General features: G+C 40.2%; 1 protein-coding gene across 1 annotated transcript in view; it reads left to right on the forward strand.

Annotated features, from left to right (window-relative positions):
- The window catches only part of TNRC18 (trinucleotide repeat containing 18), a 778,682-nt gene that overhangs the window by 570,431 nt on the left and 190,352 nt on the right, over positions 1–17,899 (forward strand). The window lies entirely within an intron of this gene.

The raw sequence follows: 17,899 nt of genomic DNA on the forward strand, positions 1-17,899 counted from the left end.
CAGTCTCAACTTTTTTCCTTTGCAATTTATAGTGTTTCTCTTTTGGCTCGTTGTGTGAGCTGTTTTGGTTTTCATCAGTCTGCTATTTTGCTGTATTATTTGCTTGGTATGAAGGTTCCATCTGAGAATCAGTCTTTGTATTTTGATAAAGTGTGGGTGTGTGATTTGTTTGTATTATAAAGGTTTATTAAACATACCAATTTTATTTTGTAATAATGCCAGTGTACTTTCTGTCTCTTGCAATGCATTCGAAATTGTTAATATAGTTTTGGCTTTTTTTTTATTCCTGCTTCTATTCCGTTTCCTACTACCCTCTGCATCACTCCAAGAATTATCATGTTGCTTTTAGGGTCCTGTAGTATTCAATTTTCAAATATCCCTATTTACTCAAAGGTTTTGAATTTCACACAAAAGTGTATTGTACACACACACACACGATCATTAACATATATATTTTTGTGTGGTTGATTCAAATACTCAAGTTTAATGGGTAAGTACAGTTTTGCAACCATGTTTTATTTCTCCACACATCTAAATTAAAATTACTACTATTTTGTGTCTACATGTCCTATGCAGGCTGTGTGTCTACATAGTTACAGATGTAACAAATCACAAACAAGCCCTGTTTGTTACTCCTGTTCATCTGACCTGTCCCCTTTTCTACTTCCTGTAGCTTAGGAAAAACCACGCACAGGGTTTGTAGTCTGTAACCTTGGAAACACGTGGGTGTGTATAGAAGCTGTAGACCGAAAACAATAGGATTTATTAAAATCTAGACTATTTGCAAAGCTACTACATTTTTTATTTTAGATTTTTCGTATCGGTTGCAAATGTGGACATAACCATTAAAATATTCCTGAAATTTTTTTGTGGACATTGAACCTATTAAATATTCTTTATACATCTATTATGTTAAACTATATATTGCCTCCATATTACCAGAAAGGAGTCTATTTCCTGGAATCAAACTTTCTTTTAATTACACTGGGACGATATTTGAGAAGCGGATATTGCTAAGACTTGTTGAATTACTAAAAATGTGCAGAAATTAACCAAACCTTTCTAGAATGCTTGCTTTTTCCTTGCAGCTGCTTGAGCATTCCTTCACCCCTGACCCTTACCCATGATGCTTTGAATGTCTGTATCGGTTTCTTGCATTTGCTCTTACGCTGCTCTAAGGAAGCAAAGTGATTGGCTGGAGTAGGGCAGACAACGCACAGCGTGGGTCAGATTGCAAGCCATCAGAACCTTGATCTTTGTAAAGTAGGTAACTTCTGAACATCAACCTCTTTATTAGTAAATCTTCCAGCCTGACGTCTAATCTTCTGTTCCATAGCATATTACCGGAATAAGTAGTATGTGCTAATATTATGCATTGCATCCAGTAGGATAACTGAATGGCCAGCAATAAGCATTATTCTCTAAACCAATTATCAAGTCAATAGCAATAGAAAAAAAAGGCTTCTTGGAAAAAAAATAACTATGTTGAACCATTTCCAAAATAATTGTCCCCATATAATCCTTCTACAGACGTTTAAAATGGCATCAGTTGTTTTTTGTGTAAAATAATTATAACATCTGCATACTAAATATTACATGTAGATGGTTTTGTTTAGTAGTAACAGTCTTGTCTTTGGTAAGTCAAATAAAGTCACTAGATAATGAAAAATGTAAGCTTTGTTAATCTTAAAAATGCAGTGACACATTTTTTGCAGTTATATTATTTTGCCATTATCATTACTAACTATGTAATGCAAAATACACTGTATAAGCATTTTAATGACCACCAAAATATTTATCAATGGATTTTGTATCTAATAATTGGATCAATAGGATTTGGTTTTAGAGATTAAAATACTTTAGTGTGTTAATTTTGTTACACATTATACACATTTTCTTTAGGAGAGATATGATTCTATTTAAAAAAAAAAAGTTAATTCTATTGTATTAATTAGGAAAAGGAAGCACACAGGTATGCTCAATACAGCTGTTCAGTGGCAAGCATATTCGTATATTTTACTTAGTACATAGTTTATTTTTAGTGTTAGTAAGTCTACCCTCCATGGGCTTGTACTTCTAGGTAGAATATGCTTTTTATGATGAAGTGTATAAAAGTGACAGAAGACCCTTTAGCTGTCTATGGTCTGCCTTCATCTAGCCTGCTTTGTGCGCTCTGCCTAACATTGTGATAGAACATGTGCCACAATTTTTAATGGGTCTGTATTGTGCTCATTGTCTTTTATTTCCTTGCTAGAATGCTTCAAAATTCATCTTGTTTGTCAATCTTCAATAACGTAATAACATTATTATAATTTAATTGTTTAACATATAACATTCTCACTGCCTGTATGGATTTAATGTGCTATAATTCCTGAACAGCATGAGCTAACGTTTTCTGTATGTTTTTTTTCTTGGCAAGCTCTCATTTGCTTGGATTCCTTTAATATGCCTGTCAAAAAGTTCACCTATAAACTATTTGCTATTTTCTTATGCACATGTATGTATGCTGCTGAATTACAGTTTTCTAGCAATCAATACACATTATGCTCTTGTTAAAGCAGGGAACATGATCTATTCCACAGTCCATAAGTGTTTGGTTTTAAGCAATGGAGAAACAGCTAGATTGAGTATAACTCATTTTTTGTTGTGATAAATATGAACACCTTTTTGGCGTGATGACATCATAGGTGTGATGACTTCACTCCACCTATGATGGCATAGGTGCTTTGATGACGTCACAGGCGTGACTTGGCCTTAAAGAGCCAGTACAGCAGTACTGCAAACACTGCCCTTTTAAGGCCAGCCTCTGGCTATGAGGTCACTTTTTCGGCATGATGACGTCACTCCACCTATGACGTCATAGGTATTTTATGATGTCATAGGTGTGGTTTATTTTTAAAGAGCCACTAGAGCAATACTGCAAACTCTGCCCGTTTAAGGCCAGCTCCTGGCTTTGACTGCACTTTTTTGGCTTGATGACATCATAGGTGTGATGACGTCATTCCACCTATGATGTCATAAATGTTTTTTTACGTCATATGCATGACTTAGCCTTAAAGAGCCAGTACTGCAATACTATAAACACTGCCCCTTTAAGGCCAGCCCCTTGCTATTACATCACTCCGTCTATGACATTATAGGTGTTTTATGACGTCATAGGCGTGACTTAGCCTTAAAGAGCCAGTACAGCAATACTAAAAAATAAATATGAACATTTTCCTTTTTTATCCTTGATAAAAGCAGAAAACCTTACTACACTCCTCAACATTGAAATTGCAACACCAATAAGGAAAAGTTTTGTAATGGTGGAAATAACGGAATGGATAGACATGTTAATGACATGCAAATGATAAAAAAATGGAAAGCCTGGGGTCCTAACAAAGGTCCCCAGGTCTGCACTTAGTAAATGCCTGTTAGGCCATGCCAGAGGGATGGCCTATCAGATGCCTGTCAGTTTTACACTGACAGGCATAATACACTGCAATACAGTATTGCAGTGCATTATAAAAGCGATCAAAAGATCGCATAGTAAAGTCCCCTAATGGGACTAAACAAAAGTTAAAAAAAAAGTATAATAAAGTTTGTAATAAATAAATAAAAATCCAAAGTAAACAGAATTAAAAACCCACTTTTTCCCCTTACAAAATACTTTATTATGAAAAAAAATTGACATATATTTGGTATCGCCGCATCCGTAATGACCCCAACTATAAAACTATTGCATTATTTAACCCGCTCGGTGAACGCTGTAAAAAAATGAAATAAAAAACAATGCCAGAATTGCTGTTTTCTTTTTATCCTGCCTTCAAAAAAAATTAATAAAAAGTGATCAAAAAGTCGCATGCACTCTAAAATAATACCAATAAAATCTACTAGTCCCGCAAAAAAAAAAGCTCTTCGAATATGGCGACACAAAAACAAATAATTATGAAAAAAAATAGTTTTTACTCCTGTAAAAGTAGTAATACTAGATATATTTGGTATCGCTGCAATCGTATCGACCCGCTGAATAAAGTTATTATGTTATTTATACCACATGGTAAATGGCGTAAATTTAAGACACAAAAAAAACTGGTGATATTTCAGGTTTTTTTTCCTATTACCTCAACAAAAAAGTTTAGAAAAGTGAAAAAATAAATTATAAGTATCCCAAAATGGTGCTATTAAAAAATACAACTTGCCCCGAAAAAAACAAGTCCTTGTTCAGCTATATCGACAAAAAAAAAAAAAAAAAGTTGTAGCTCTTTGAATACGATAAAGAAAAAACTTAAAAAATTGCTTGGTCATTAAGGTTTAAAATACCTTTAGTATTAAGGGGTTAATGGTTGTCTGAGTAATGTTATGGCACGCTGAATGCACTTGGGCACCCAAATCATCAAGATTGGCTGCTGGCAGTTCCCTTTGCAATTTCCGACCAATGACGTCCCAGATGTGCTCGATGGAAGACAAGTCCAGAGACGCTGAAGGCCATGGTAGCACATTTAGACCATGCAGGCTGCTCATAGTAGCATGAGCTACATGCGGCACGGCATTGTCCTGTTGAAAAGCAGCTTCTAGGACACTTTGAAGAAATTTCCATACCACTGGTTCCACGACCAAATCAATGTACCGCCGAGCTGTTAGTGTACCTCAAATGAAGACTAGTAGGGTTCGGCTACCGTACATTATGCCAACCTACAACATAAACCTGGGGGGACGCTACCTTGTGAAGGCCTCTTCATGGCGTTGCCCACGTGGACTCCGGCTATCATTGCATCCGAGACAAAAGCGGGACTCTTTTCTGAAGAGGATAGACCTCCATTCCAGCATCCATTGCTGTCTTGCTGTGCACCATGATAGCCTTTTAGAGTGGTGGCGTGTGGTCAATGGAACACCTGTAGCTGAACGTCTAGCTCGTAGCCCAGTGATGGTTTGTATCGACACTGGTTGCCGCCCTAGGCTTGGGATGTGATGTTCAATTTCACTTGCAATACAGAATGGATCATTACGTGCCATTTTTCCAATCAGACGATCCGTCCGTGCAGAGGTTCATTTCAGAGCACCTCTTGCTGTCATTCCCATTTGTTGCTGTTCTCCCTACCTCCGGGATATGCAACGTTGAACAGTGCTGATAAGTCGCCTAAGCGCGTAGCGATCTACCAGAGAGATAAATCAAGTGTCGATAACTGGCACATTGACGAACAGGTGGCATCGCACAATCATCCCACGCTACTTGATTCTATTTTTGAGATTTCATTTGGCTAAAAACTTTGCTTTTAATCTGGCTTTTATGCCCCTCCCACATGCCACAGTTTGGAACTGTGTCCTTGAAAATTTGATAATTTGCAGATCTTAGCGACACCTGCTACTTCCTCGATTTGCCTAACCTTACAGCTTGCCCTTCGTAGTGTTGCAATTACAATGTTGAGGAGTGTATATTACTGATTATGGAGTGTTTGAAACTGATAACAGAATATAGCCTAAATAACATCCTAATGGGGTGCCATCAAAATAATCATTTTTTTAGGCATGTATTCCTAGGAGACAACATGATCATACTTTATAAATATATATATATATATGTATGTATATATATATATATATATATATATCTGTGTGAATAAATGATCGCAGCACTCCAATAGGTTGATGTCAAACTAAAATGTGGTTTATTGTTCCATGTTTCAAAGGATAAGCTACGTTTCAGTCCTCTCACAGGACCTTTTTCAAGCTGAAGTGACATGTGCAAACCAGGGTTTTTATACCCATGTGCAAACAAAGCATAATCAACAGTGATTAACATACAAACATATAAAAAAGGCCAACATTTGGCTGATTCAAATGTAAAAAAGTGCACAGCACCATATAACAATGTACAAGCAGTTATTGCATAAAGTGTATATAAAAATTCTGTGTTACAAAACAGTGTATTTAATCCATTACACTAACATTGAACAAGTATATGTATAAGTGAAGGGGAGGAGTTACGACCCGTTCACCAGTCGCAGAGCCTCAGACCTAATCGTGCAAGTGCTGTTTGAATTAAAATCCACAATCCTCCAGTGTCTGCAATAGTCAACAGAGCATGCACTAACAACACGTTGTTCAAAGAAGGCCAACCAATCAGTGGACGGTGTCCCAGGTTGCCATGACAAAAGTCTACAGCAGCCAATCAGAAACAAGTTCGTCCTGTAGTGAGAGTTACGAATCCTCAGCTCTTGACATCACTCAAGCAACATATGAAATGTAAGTAAAATGTATTTTTTCAAGGGGAAATGCCAAAGTCAACCACACCACGGATTCCCAGGCAGTCTCCCACACTGGTACTAGCGAGGCCTTAAGCTGTGTAACGTCTGAGATCTGACGACAGCAGGCACATTCAGCTTAGAATGGTCATTGACATTATATGTCTCACTTGGTACTTAAATCTACTTTACTCCATAGTATCAAAAAGAACTTTAGCAGACCGGGTCATTATCTGGACACCAACATCTACAATGTAGTGTATCAGACAAGCTCCATGTCTAATATGGTCTGTCACCCACACCTTCGTGTAGTGGCTATCCATTATAGACATAACGGTCTGTTATATTCGCACCAAAAAGCAATAGGAGTTTAAAGAGTATTTGATTGGAGTAGGCAAATCCCTAGAACATAACATTCGTATAATCTATAGTAATATGGGCGATAAATGTTGACTATTGAGATTTAACAGACAGTAGAGGAAGAAAAAATATCAATATATATATATATAGCTTGCACCACAATTTATTGTACGGAGTCTGTTGTTCATCGACGGTGTGTGGCTCGTCCCCATACGATATTTCAATTCTAAAAGGGAAAAAAAGTAAAGAGCAATTAAAAAAATGACTTTTATCATGTCACCATTACACTTCATCAAAAATTGGCAGATAAATAATAGAGGAAATAAGGCAAAACCCCCACTTAAGCAGAACAATTCCCAAGTGTAATATCCCATAAGATTAACTGGACATCACTCTTGACACTTGAAAGTCAACATTGAGTCCATTAGGTCTCAATGTGTTAAGTTTGTAAATCCACTCTAATTCACGCTTTTTTAGAACAGTGAGCCTATCACCCCCACGTTTCCATGCCGGTATGTGGTCAATAATCATGAAACGAAGGTCACGTTCACCGTGTCCCTTATCAAAAAAGTGTTTGGACACTGGTAGATCTTTCATTTCCTTGCGAATGGTATACCTATGATTATTGAGGCGTGTCTTCATGTCACACATTGTTTCTCGAACATACAGAAATTTACACGGACACCAGATTACATATACAACCCAATCAGAACTACATGTCAAAAAATGCTTAATTTTAAAGCTATGACCGCTGTCTGGATGTATGAAATGACTGCCTTTTACCATCAATGCACAACTAATGCAACGCAAACACGGAAAACACCCCATTTTACGTGGTTTCAAATATGGTTATCACCAAGAACCAGTGTTACTTATAATGTCCGATTTCATCATTCTATCCTTTAAATTTGTGGGACATCTATACAACATAAGGGGACAAATGTTGAATTGTTTAATATCACTGTGGCCATCCCTCACTAATGGCCAATGGTGTCTATTGATATTCCCTATCTCGTGACTTAAATCATTGTAGGTAGAAACAAAAGGCATTCTATCTAAATCCTGTTTTTTACGATGTTTGCACAGTGCCTGTTCTCGAGAAAATTGTTGTACCCTGTTTTTCTGTTTAGTGATGACTCGTTGTGGATATCCCCTTTTTTTTAAAATAGATAATGACCCGGTCTGCTAAAGTTCTTTTTGATACTATGGAGTAAAGTAGATTTAAGTACCAGGTGAGACATATAATGTCAATGACCATTCTAAGCTGAATGTGCCTGCTCTCGTCAGATCGCAGATGTTACACAGCTTTAAGAGGCTCTGTCCCCAGGTTATAAGTGCCCTGTCTCCTACATAATCTGATCGGCGCTGTAATGTAGATAACAGCAGTGGTTTTTATTTTGAAAAACGATCATTTTTGAGCAAGTTATGAGCTAGTTTAGATTTATGCTAATGAGTTTCTCAATGGACAACTGGGCGTGTTTTTACTTTTTACCAACTGGGTGTTGTACAGAGGAGTGTATGAGGCTGACCAATCAGTGACTAATCAGTGTCCTACACTTCTCATTGTTCCAGCCCAGCATGATCCACAGCACAGTGTGATTGTGCAGTGAAAGAAGTAAACACGCCCAGTTGCTAAAAACACAATACACGCCCAGTTGGAAATAAGAGAAAACACGCCCAGTTGTCCATTAGAAGGGCTCATTTGCATAAATATAAAATTGCTCATAACTTAGCCAAAAATGATAGTTTTTAAAAAAAACTAAACGTTACTGTTATCTACATTGCATCGCCGATCACATGCAATAGGAGATAGGGATTTGATAATCTGGTGACAGAGCCTCTTTAAGGCCTCGCTAGTACCAGTGTGGGAGACTGTATGGGAATCCGTGGTGCGGTTGACTTTGGCATTTTCCCTTGAAAAAATACATTTTACTTACAATTCATACGTTGTTTGAGTGATGTCAAGAGCTGAGGATTCGGAACTCTCACTACGGGACGAACTTGTTTGTGATGGGCTGCTGTAGATTTTTGTCATGGCAACCTGGGTCGCCGTCCGCTGATTGGATGTTTGCCCTTCTTTGCACAACGTGTTGTTAGTGCATGCTCTGTTGACTATTGCAGACGCTGGAGGATTGTGGATTTTAATTGAAACAGCACTTGCACGATTTGGTCTGAGGCTAGGCGACTGGTGAGCTGCTCGTAACTCCTCCCCTTCACTAATACATATACTTGTTCAATGTTAGTGTAATGGATTAAATACACTGTTTTGTAACACAGAATTTTTATATACACTTTATGCAATAACTGTTTGTATATTGTTATATGGTGCTGTGCACTTTTTTACATTTGTATTAGCCAAATGTTGTCCTTTTTTATATGTTTGTATGTTAATCACTGTTGATTATGCTTTGTTTGCACATGGGTATAAAAACCCTGCTTTGCATATGTCACTTCAGCTTGAAAAAGGTCCTGTGAGAGGACTGAAACGTTGCTTATCCTTTGAAACATGGAACAATAAACCACATTTTTGTTTGACATCAACCTATTGGAGTGCTGCGATCATTTCTTCACATGTCTATAGGACTGTTTTGGATTAAGGTCAGTTTCGCATAGCACCAACCTATACAGTCATGCAGTACTGCTTTTTTTCCTCCCCTATATATATATATATATATATATATATATATATATATATATATATATATATATATATATAGCTAAAAGAATATGGCGACTGCACACTGTGAACACCAATGTCACCTGAGCCACTAAATATAAATAAATATTCATAACTGCTAAATCTACTTACAATAGGGAGGTTCTTAGTCCACATTTTGACCAAATTGTGTGAGCCCATCTGCCATCAAGTAGTTAATTTATTTCTGTAATTCAATTCAAAAAGTGAAACTCATATATAGATCCATTACACACAGAGTGATCTATTTCCTGAATTTTTTTCTTTTAACTCCTTAACGCCGAAGGACGGATATATCCGTCCTCAGCAGCTGCTAGTTCGCGCAGGAGGACGGATATATCCGTCCTGTGATGGCGCGGGTACTGAGACTGTACCCACGCGATCAGCGGCAGGAGCACGGCTGTTATACACAGCCTGGCTCCTGCTGCAACTGCCGGAATCGAAGCGTGCGCCGATTCCGGCAGTTTAACCCATTAAATGCCGCTGTCAATAGTGACAGCGGCATTTAATGTGTTTGACAGAGGGGGGAGCTCCCTCTGTCACCCGATCGGCGCCCCCGCAAACAAATCGCGGATCGCCGTCGGGTTTCCATGACAGCCGGGGGTCTAACAAAGACCCCCAGGTCTGCCTTCAGCATCTGCCTTTTAGGCGATGCCGGAGGCATGACCTAACAGGTTGCCTGTCAGTTTTACACTGACAGGCAATAATGCTTTGGTATACGAAGTATACCAAAGCATTATATATGCGATCGGCACATCGCATAGTGAAGTCCCCTGGTGGGACTAAAAAAAAAAAAGTAAAACAGTTAAATAAAGTTTGTGAAAAAAATAAATAAATAATTACAGTTAAAGTCAAATAAAACTACTTTTTTGGCCCAAAAAGTGGTTTTATTTAGTAAAACGGTCAAAACAAATCACACATACACATATATGGTATCCCCGCGATCGTAACAACTTGACCAATAAAATGAACATATTAATTAAACCGCCGGATGAATGGCGTCCAAAGAAAACGTAAAAAACAACGTCAAAATTCTCTCTTTTCTCCCATTCCCCCCATAAAAAATAAAATAAAAGTTAATCTATAAGTCATATGTACCCCAAAATAGTACTAATGTAAACTACACATTGTCCCGCAAAAATAAAGCCCACGTACGGCCACATCGACGGAAAAATAAAAACGTTACGCCTCTTGGAATGCGGCGATGCAAAAACAAGTAATTTTTTTCTAAAAGGGTTTTTATTGTGCAAACGTAGAAAAACATATAAAACCTTTACATATTTGGTATCCCCGTAATCGTGCCGACCCATAGAATAAAGTTAACATGTTATTTATGCTGCATAGTAAACGGCGTAAATTTATAACGTGAAAATTAATGCTGGAATAGCTGCTTATTTTCAATTCTCTTCTAAAATAAAGTTAATAAAAGTTAATCAATATTATATAAGCATCTAAAAATGGTACAATTACAAAATACAACTCGTCCCGCAAAAAACAAGCCCTTATACGGCTATGTAGACGGAATAAAAAAAGAGTTACGACTCTTGGAATGCGACCGTGAAAAAACAAAAAATAATCCTTGGTCATTAACGTGCAAAATGGCCCGGTCATTAAGGGGTTAATGTTGATGATTATGGCTAATAGTTAATAAAAACCCAAAATTTTGTGTCTCAGAAAATTAGAATATTATGTAAGCCCAATTTCAAAAATGATTTTTAATACCGAAATGTTGACCTACTGAAAAGTATGTACAGTATATGCACTCGAAACTTGGTCGGGGCTCCTTTTGCATGAATTACTGCATCAATGCGGCGTGGCATGGAGGCGATCAGCATGTGTCACTGCTGAGGTGTTATGGAAGCCCAGGTTGCTTTAATAGCGGCCTTCAGCTCGTCTGCATTGTTGGGTCTGGTGTCTCATCTTCCTCTTGACAATACCCCATAGATTCTCTATGGGGTTTAGGTCAGGCGAGTTTTCTGGCCAATTAAGCACAGTGATACTGTGGTTGTTAAACCAGGTATTGGTACTTTTGGCAGTGTGGGCAGGTGTCAAGTCCTGCTGGAAAATGACATCAGCATCTCCATAAAGCTGGTCAGCAGAGGGAAGCATGAAGTGCTCTAAAATTTCCTGGTAGACGTCTGCGCTGACTCTGGACTTTATATAACCTGGTTTAATAACCACAGTATCACTGTGCTTGATTGGCCAGCAAACTCGCAGTGCCACATGCTGATCGCCTCCATATACTGTACATACTTTTCAGTAGGCCTACATTTCCGTATTAAAAATAATTTTTAAAATTGGGCTTATATAATATTCAAATTTTCTGAGACACTAAAGTTTGGGTTTTCATTAACTGTTAGCCATAATCATCAATATCAAAAGTAAAAAATGCTGGAAATATATCACTCTGTGTGTAATGAATCTATATAATATATGACTTTCACTTTTTGAATTGAATTACTGAAATAAATTAACTTTTTGATGATATTTTAATTCATTGAGAAAGACTAATATATATATACGTATTATATACACACACCTACAAACAATACACTTTTAAAACACCGCTAAAAACATGAGAAATACAAATGAAGGTCATAAGGAACAACCTCTTCCAGTGTGACCCTCTACCAGTGAAAACCCAAAATAAGGTGCAAGACCAGACTAAAGATGTAACTCGCAAATGCTTTCTAGGAGATATTGTGTTTCCATACAAAGTTCTAAGTGCTTAACCCTTTCGGGACAAAGCCATTTTTTTTATTTTTCATTTAAATTATTCACTCCCCACCTTCCAAGAGCCGTATCTGTTTTTATTTTTCTGTAACTGGAGTGGTGTGAGGGATTATTTTTTGCAGGAGGAGTTGTCGTTTCTATTATCACTATTTACGTAGTTACATAGTTCGTACGGTTGAAAACAGACATATGTCCATGTATTGAAAATCTTTGTGGGGTGAAATTGGAAAAATATGTGATTCCATCGTTGTTTTTGGGTTTTGTTTTTACAGCTTTCACCGTGCGGTAAAAACGACAACTTAACTTTAGTTTGCAGCTCAGTACGATTTACGGTGATAAATTTATGTAGGTTTTTTATATTTTACTACTTTTACAAAGAAAAAAACTATTTGTTAAAAAAAAATTGTTTATTTCACAACATTCTGAGAGCCGTAACTTTTGTATTTTTTAGTCGGAGGGGTGTGAGGGATTATTTTTTGCAGGACGAGCTGCAGTTTTTATTGGTACCATTTTTTCGTAGATACAACTCTTTATTAATTTTTTTTTAGATCTAAGTTGACCAAAAAACTGCGAGTTTGGTGTCTTTATTTGTTTTTTTTACGGTGCGTATATAATGTTATATTGTAATCGTTCTGACTTTTACGGATGCGGCAATACCGTTCTTTTTTTTCTTTTTTTTTATTACTGAAAACTTGATTAAACTTTATCTTAAATTTTGTATCAGTCCCCCTAGGGGATTTTAACTGGCGATCAATTTCCCTTGCTCGTCAAGACCATGCTGAGGATAAGGTTATAAAATCAGTGGCAGCGCATTTTCTTAACCTTCATCGGGATCCTTGCTTTTTGCTTTCTAAGATCCCTACTTAAAACCACCTGTGACCTCCCTTTGAACCGTTTGATTGACTTGATTGATCCTTGTGGCCAACTTACATTTAGCCAATTAAAGAGGCTCTGTCACCAGATTTTGCAACCCCTATCTGCTATTGCAGCAGATAAGCGCTGCAATGTAGATTACAGTAACGTTTTTCTTTTTAAAAAATGAGCATTTTTGGCCAAGTTATGACCATTTTTGTATTTATGCAAATGAGGCTTGCAAAAGTACAACTGGGCGTGTTGAAAAGTAAAAGTACAACTGGGCGTCTATTATGTGCGTACATCGGGGCGTGTTTACTACTTTTACTAGCTGGGCGTTCTGACGAGAAGTATCATCCACTTCTCTTTAGAACGCCCAGCTTCTGGCAGTGCAGACACAGCCGTGTTCTCGAGAGATCACGCTGTGACGTCACTCACAGGTCCTGCATCGTGTCAGACGAGCGAGGACACATCGGCACCAGAGGCTACAGTTGATTCTGCAGCAGCATCAGCGTTTGCAGGTAAGTAGCTACATCGACTTACCTGCAAACGCTGATGCTGCTGCAGAATCAACTGTAGCCTCTGGTGCCGATGTGTCCTCGCTCGTCTGACACGATGCAGGACCTGTGAGTCACGTCACAGCGTGATCTCTCGAGAACACGGCTGTGTCTGCACTGCCAGAAGCTGGGCGTTCTGAAGAGAAGTGGATGATACTTCTCGTTAGAACGCCCAGCTAGTAAAAGAAGTAAAAACGCCCCGATGTACGCACATAATATACGCCCAGTTGTACTTTTACTTTTCAACACGCCCAGTTGTACTTTTGCAAGCCTCATTTGCATAAATACAAAAATGGTCATAACTTGGCCAAAAATGCTCGTTTTTTAAAAAGAAAAACGTTACTGCAATCTACATTGCAGCGCCGATCTGCTGCAATAGCAGATAGGGGTTGCAAAATCTGGTGACAGAGCCTCTTTAAGTCATTCACCATTGATACCGGGCAATTCAACTCTTTATCGGTGATCTCTTTACGAGTGGATTGTCCGGATCTCAAATCCGTACTCGTACTCGATCTTCTTACTCATTGGGATTGCGCCATTTCATTTGTTTCCATCTAACTAGCCACTCTAATATGTTCGTTCTGATAGATTGCTAATGATAATTCTATTCTTTCATTATTATTTGGCCATCATGGTATGTATAGGTGACCTATATTCTATATTTACCTCCCATATGATATGTTTGGTTAACGGGATATGCAGAGGAGTCAGCAGACCATTCTGGGTCTGATTGATTATTGCCAGTTACTCATTCACTCTTTCTAAATCTCTCTATATCCTACTTGCAGTATAACGTTCGTTGCCGGTAACCTTATTGGTAGATATCGTAATATGCTGATATTATTTCTAACTGGCTGGGTTTCCTGGTTGTAAGGCCATAATATATATATATATTTTTGTTCTGAAATCAACACTTGACCATTCTCTAATATATATATTAATATATATATATATATATACAGTGGCGTAACTACCGCCGTAGCAGCAGTAGCGGCTGCTACGGGGCCCGCGGCATGAGGGGGCCCGTGTCGCCCGCCGGCACGGGCCCCCACCATGGCCGGAGGCTCCGCTAGCAGCCGCTATGGCTGCTACAGCGGGACGCCACTGAACAGTACGGCAGAGCAGGGAGGTATCTCCCTGCTCTGCCATTAAGCAAAAGACATGTATCCCCTATCCACAGGATAGGGGATACATGTATGATCACTGGCAGCGATAGGGAGAACGGGGGACTGAAAGTCCCCTGAAGTTCTCCATCACAAACCTCGGACATCCGGGGTCTGTGTTGGCAGCTCCGTAGAAATGAATGGAGCGCCGGTCCCGCTTGTGCGCATGCGTGACCAGCGCTCCATTCATTTCTACAGAGCTGCGCAGACGCCGGAAGTCAGAGGTTAGTCATGGAGAACTTCAGGGGGACTTTCGGTCCCCCGTTCTCCCTATCGCTGCCAGCGATCACACATGTCTCCCCTATCCTGTGGATAGGGGATACATGTCTTTTATTAGGACACACTGTAGGTCGAATTTTTTTTGGAGGGGGGATGCTGTATGGCGTTCCCTACAGGGGGGGGGCTGTATGGCGTTCCCTACAGGGGGGGGGCTGTATGGCGTTCCCTACAGGGGGGGGCACACTGTATGGCGTTCCCTACAGGGGGGGGGCTGTATGGCGTTCCCTACAGGGGGGGGCTGTATGCCGTTCCCTACAGGGGGGGGCTGTATGGCGTTCGATACAGGGGGGGCTGTATGGCGTTCCCTACAGGGGGGGGCTGTATGGCGTTCCCTACAGGGGGGGCTGTATGGTGTTCCCTACAGGGGGGCTGTATGGCGTTCCCTACAGGGGGGGCTGTATGGCGTTCCCTACAGACCCCCCTGTAGGGAACGCCATACAGACTCCCTGTAGGTAACGCCATACAGTCCCCCCTGTAGATAGCGCCATACAGCCCCCCTGTAGATAGCGCCATACAGCCCCCCTGTAGATAGCGCCATACAGCCCCCCTGTAGATAGCGCCATACAGCCCCCCTGTAGATAGCGCCATACAGCCCCCCCCTGTAGGGAACGCCATACAGTCCCCCCGTAGATAACGCCATACAGTCCCCCCGTAGATAACGCCATACAGTCCCCCCGTAGATAACGCCATACAGTCCCCCCGTAGATAACGCCATACAGTCCCCCCGTAGATAACGCCATACAGTCCCCCCGTAGATAACGCCATACAGTCCCCCCGTAGATAACGCCATACAGTCCCCCCGTAGATAACGCCATACAGTCCCCCCGTAGATAACGCCATACAGTCCCCCCGTAGATAACGCCATACAGTCCCCCCGTAGATAACGCCATACAGTCCCCCCGTAGATAACGCCATACAGTCCCCCCGTAGATAACGCCATACAGTCCCCCCGTAGATAACGCCATACAGTCCCCCCGTAGATAACGCCATACAGTCCCCCCGTAGATAACGCCATACAGTCCCCCCGTAGATAACGCCATACAGTCCCCCCGTAGATAACGCCATACAGTCCCCCCGTAGATAACGCCATACAGTCCCCCCGTAGATAACGCCATACAGTCCCCCCGTAGATAACGCCATACAGTCCCCCCGTAGATAACGCCATACAGTCCACCCGTAGATAACGCCATACAGTCCCCCCGTAGATAACGCCATACAGTCCCCCCGTAGATAACGCCATACAGTCCCCCCGTAGATAACGCCATACAGTCCCCCCGTAGATAACGCCATACAGCCCCCTCGTAGATCGCGCCATACAGCCCCCTCTGTAGATATCTACAGGGGGGGCTGTATGGCGTTATCTACAGGGGGGTTGTATGGCGTTATCTACAGGGGGGCTGTATGGCGTTATCTACAGGGGGGCTGTATGGCGTTATCTACAGGGGGGCTGTATGGCGTTATCTACAGGGGGGTTGTATGGCGTTATCTACAGGGGGGCTGTATGGCGTTATCTACAGTGGGGCTGTATGGCGTTATCTACAGTGGGGCTGTATGGCGTTATCTACAGGGGGCTGTATGGCGTTATCTACAGGGGGGCTGTATGGCGTTATCTACAGTGGGGCTGTATGGCGTTATCTACAGGGGGCTGTATGGCGTTATCTACAGGGGGGCTGTGGGGCTGTATGGCGTTGTCTACAGGGGGGCTGTATGGCGTTATCAAAAGGGGGGGTTTGTAAAAAAGGCACTATCTACAAGGGGGGGGGGTTGTGTGACACCCAGGGGAGGGGGGGCCCCAGTCAAAAGTTTGCTATGGGGCCCAGTCTTTCCTAGTTACGCCCCTGTGTATATATATATATATATATATATATATATATATATATATATATTTTATATGTTCCATTTAGTAGGTTATTTGTACATCTGAATAATGGCCATTATGTTGGCCTGATAGATTGCTTAGGCTGTCATATTGAGAATTATATTCACATTTAGATAGAATTTTGAATTCATATTTATAAATAGTTGTAAGTTCTGCTTCGTCTCTTCTAAGTGCTAGTTCATGCTTCCTGTATGTAGTGTTAGAAATGTGTCTTCGCGCGAGGTCGCTCTCACATTACTAGATGATGCGCCTCTATTTGTGATCAGCTGTCCTGTACTGACAAAGCAATGTTTATTCCTGACATTTGCGCTCGATACTTTCGGACGCGGAGTGCTTCTGCTTGCCCTGCCTCTTACACAGAAGGGTTAACTTAACTCATTAATTTAAATTATACTAAATATATCACTTCCTGCATTGTTGTATACCCCTGAGGAAGCTAGTTTTGAGACCAGCGATACGCGTGGGGCTCTTTTTGCCGTGTCAATTTTGACCTGACTCCACTCCTTGCTCTCATTCATTATCATCATTATTTTCCTCTTTCTTTCGTGTTGCCTTCACCTGTATGTTTTGTACACATTATTTACCCCACGATTGGTGGGTTTTTGTATTTGCAATATTTTGTCATATTGTTTGACTATTTGCTCTTTTTGCTTATGTATACGCTTTGTGATTTATATTATATATTCTTTAAGCACTTAGCACTTTGTTTGGGAACACAATATCACATTGAGAGCATTTGTGAGTTCCATCTTTAGTCTGGTGTCACCCCTTATTTTGGGTTTTCACTGCATGAGGGTCACATTATTCCTTGTGACCCTCGTTTGCATTTCCCATGTTTTTAGTGGTGTGTGCATATAATATATTTTTTTGTATATCAGATGTTACTAATGTATTTTTTCTTATATTGTTTATTAATATGTGTGTATACCTTTTGTGGGTAGTCGCTTTTCTGTTTGTCTAATAGTCTCTTTTGACGCTGGTTTTACAGCCCTACATTATTTGTGGTGTCCGCCATTTTTTTATGGTGCTTTGTGATTGCAGTATTTACCGCAACTGCATCGAAAACCAAATCAAATCGCGGTAAAAAAACAAATGTTTTTTTTGGTGCGTTTTTGTTTCGTTTTTTTACCCCCAAATCAATCACTATACCCTAGGGG

This window comes from Rhinoderma darwinii, chromosome 6 (assembly GCF_050947455.1).
Source record: "Rhinoderma darwinii isolate aRhiDar2 chromosome 6, aRhiDar2.hap1, whole genome shotgun sequence".
Classification (NCBI taxonomy): Eukaryota; Metazoa; Chordata; class Amphibia; order Anura; family Rhinodermatidae; genus Rhinoderma; species Rhinoderma darwinii.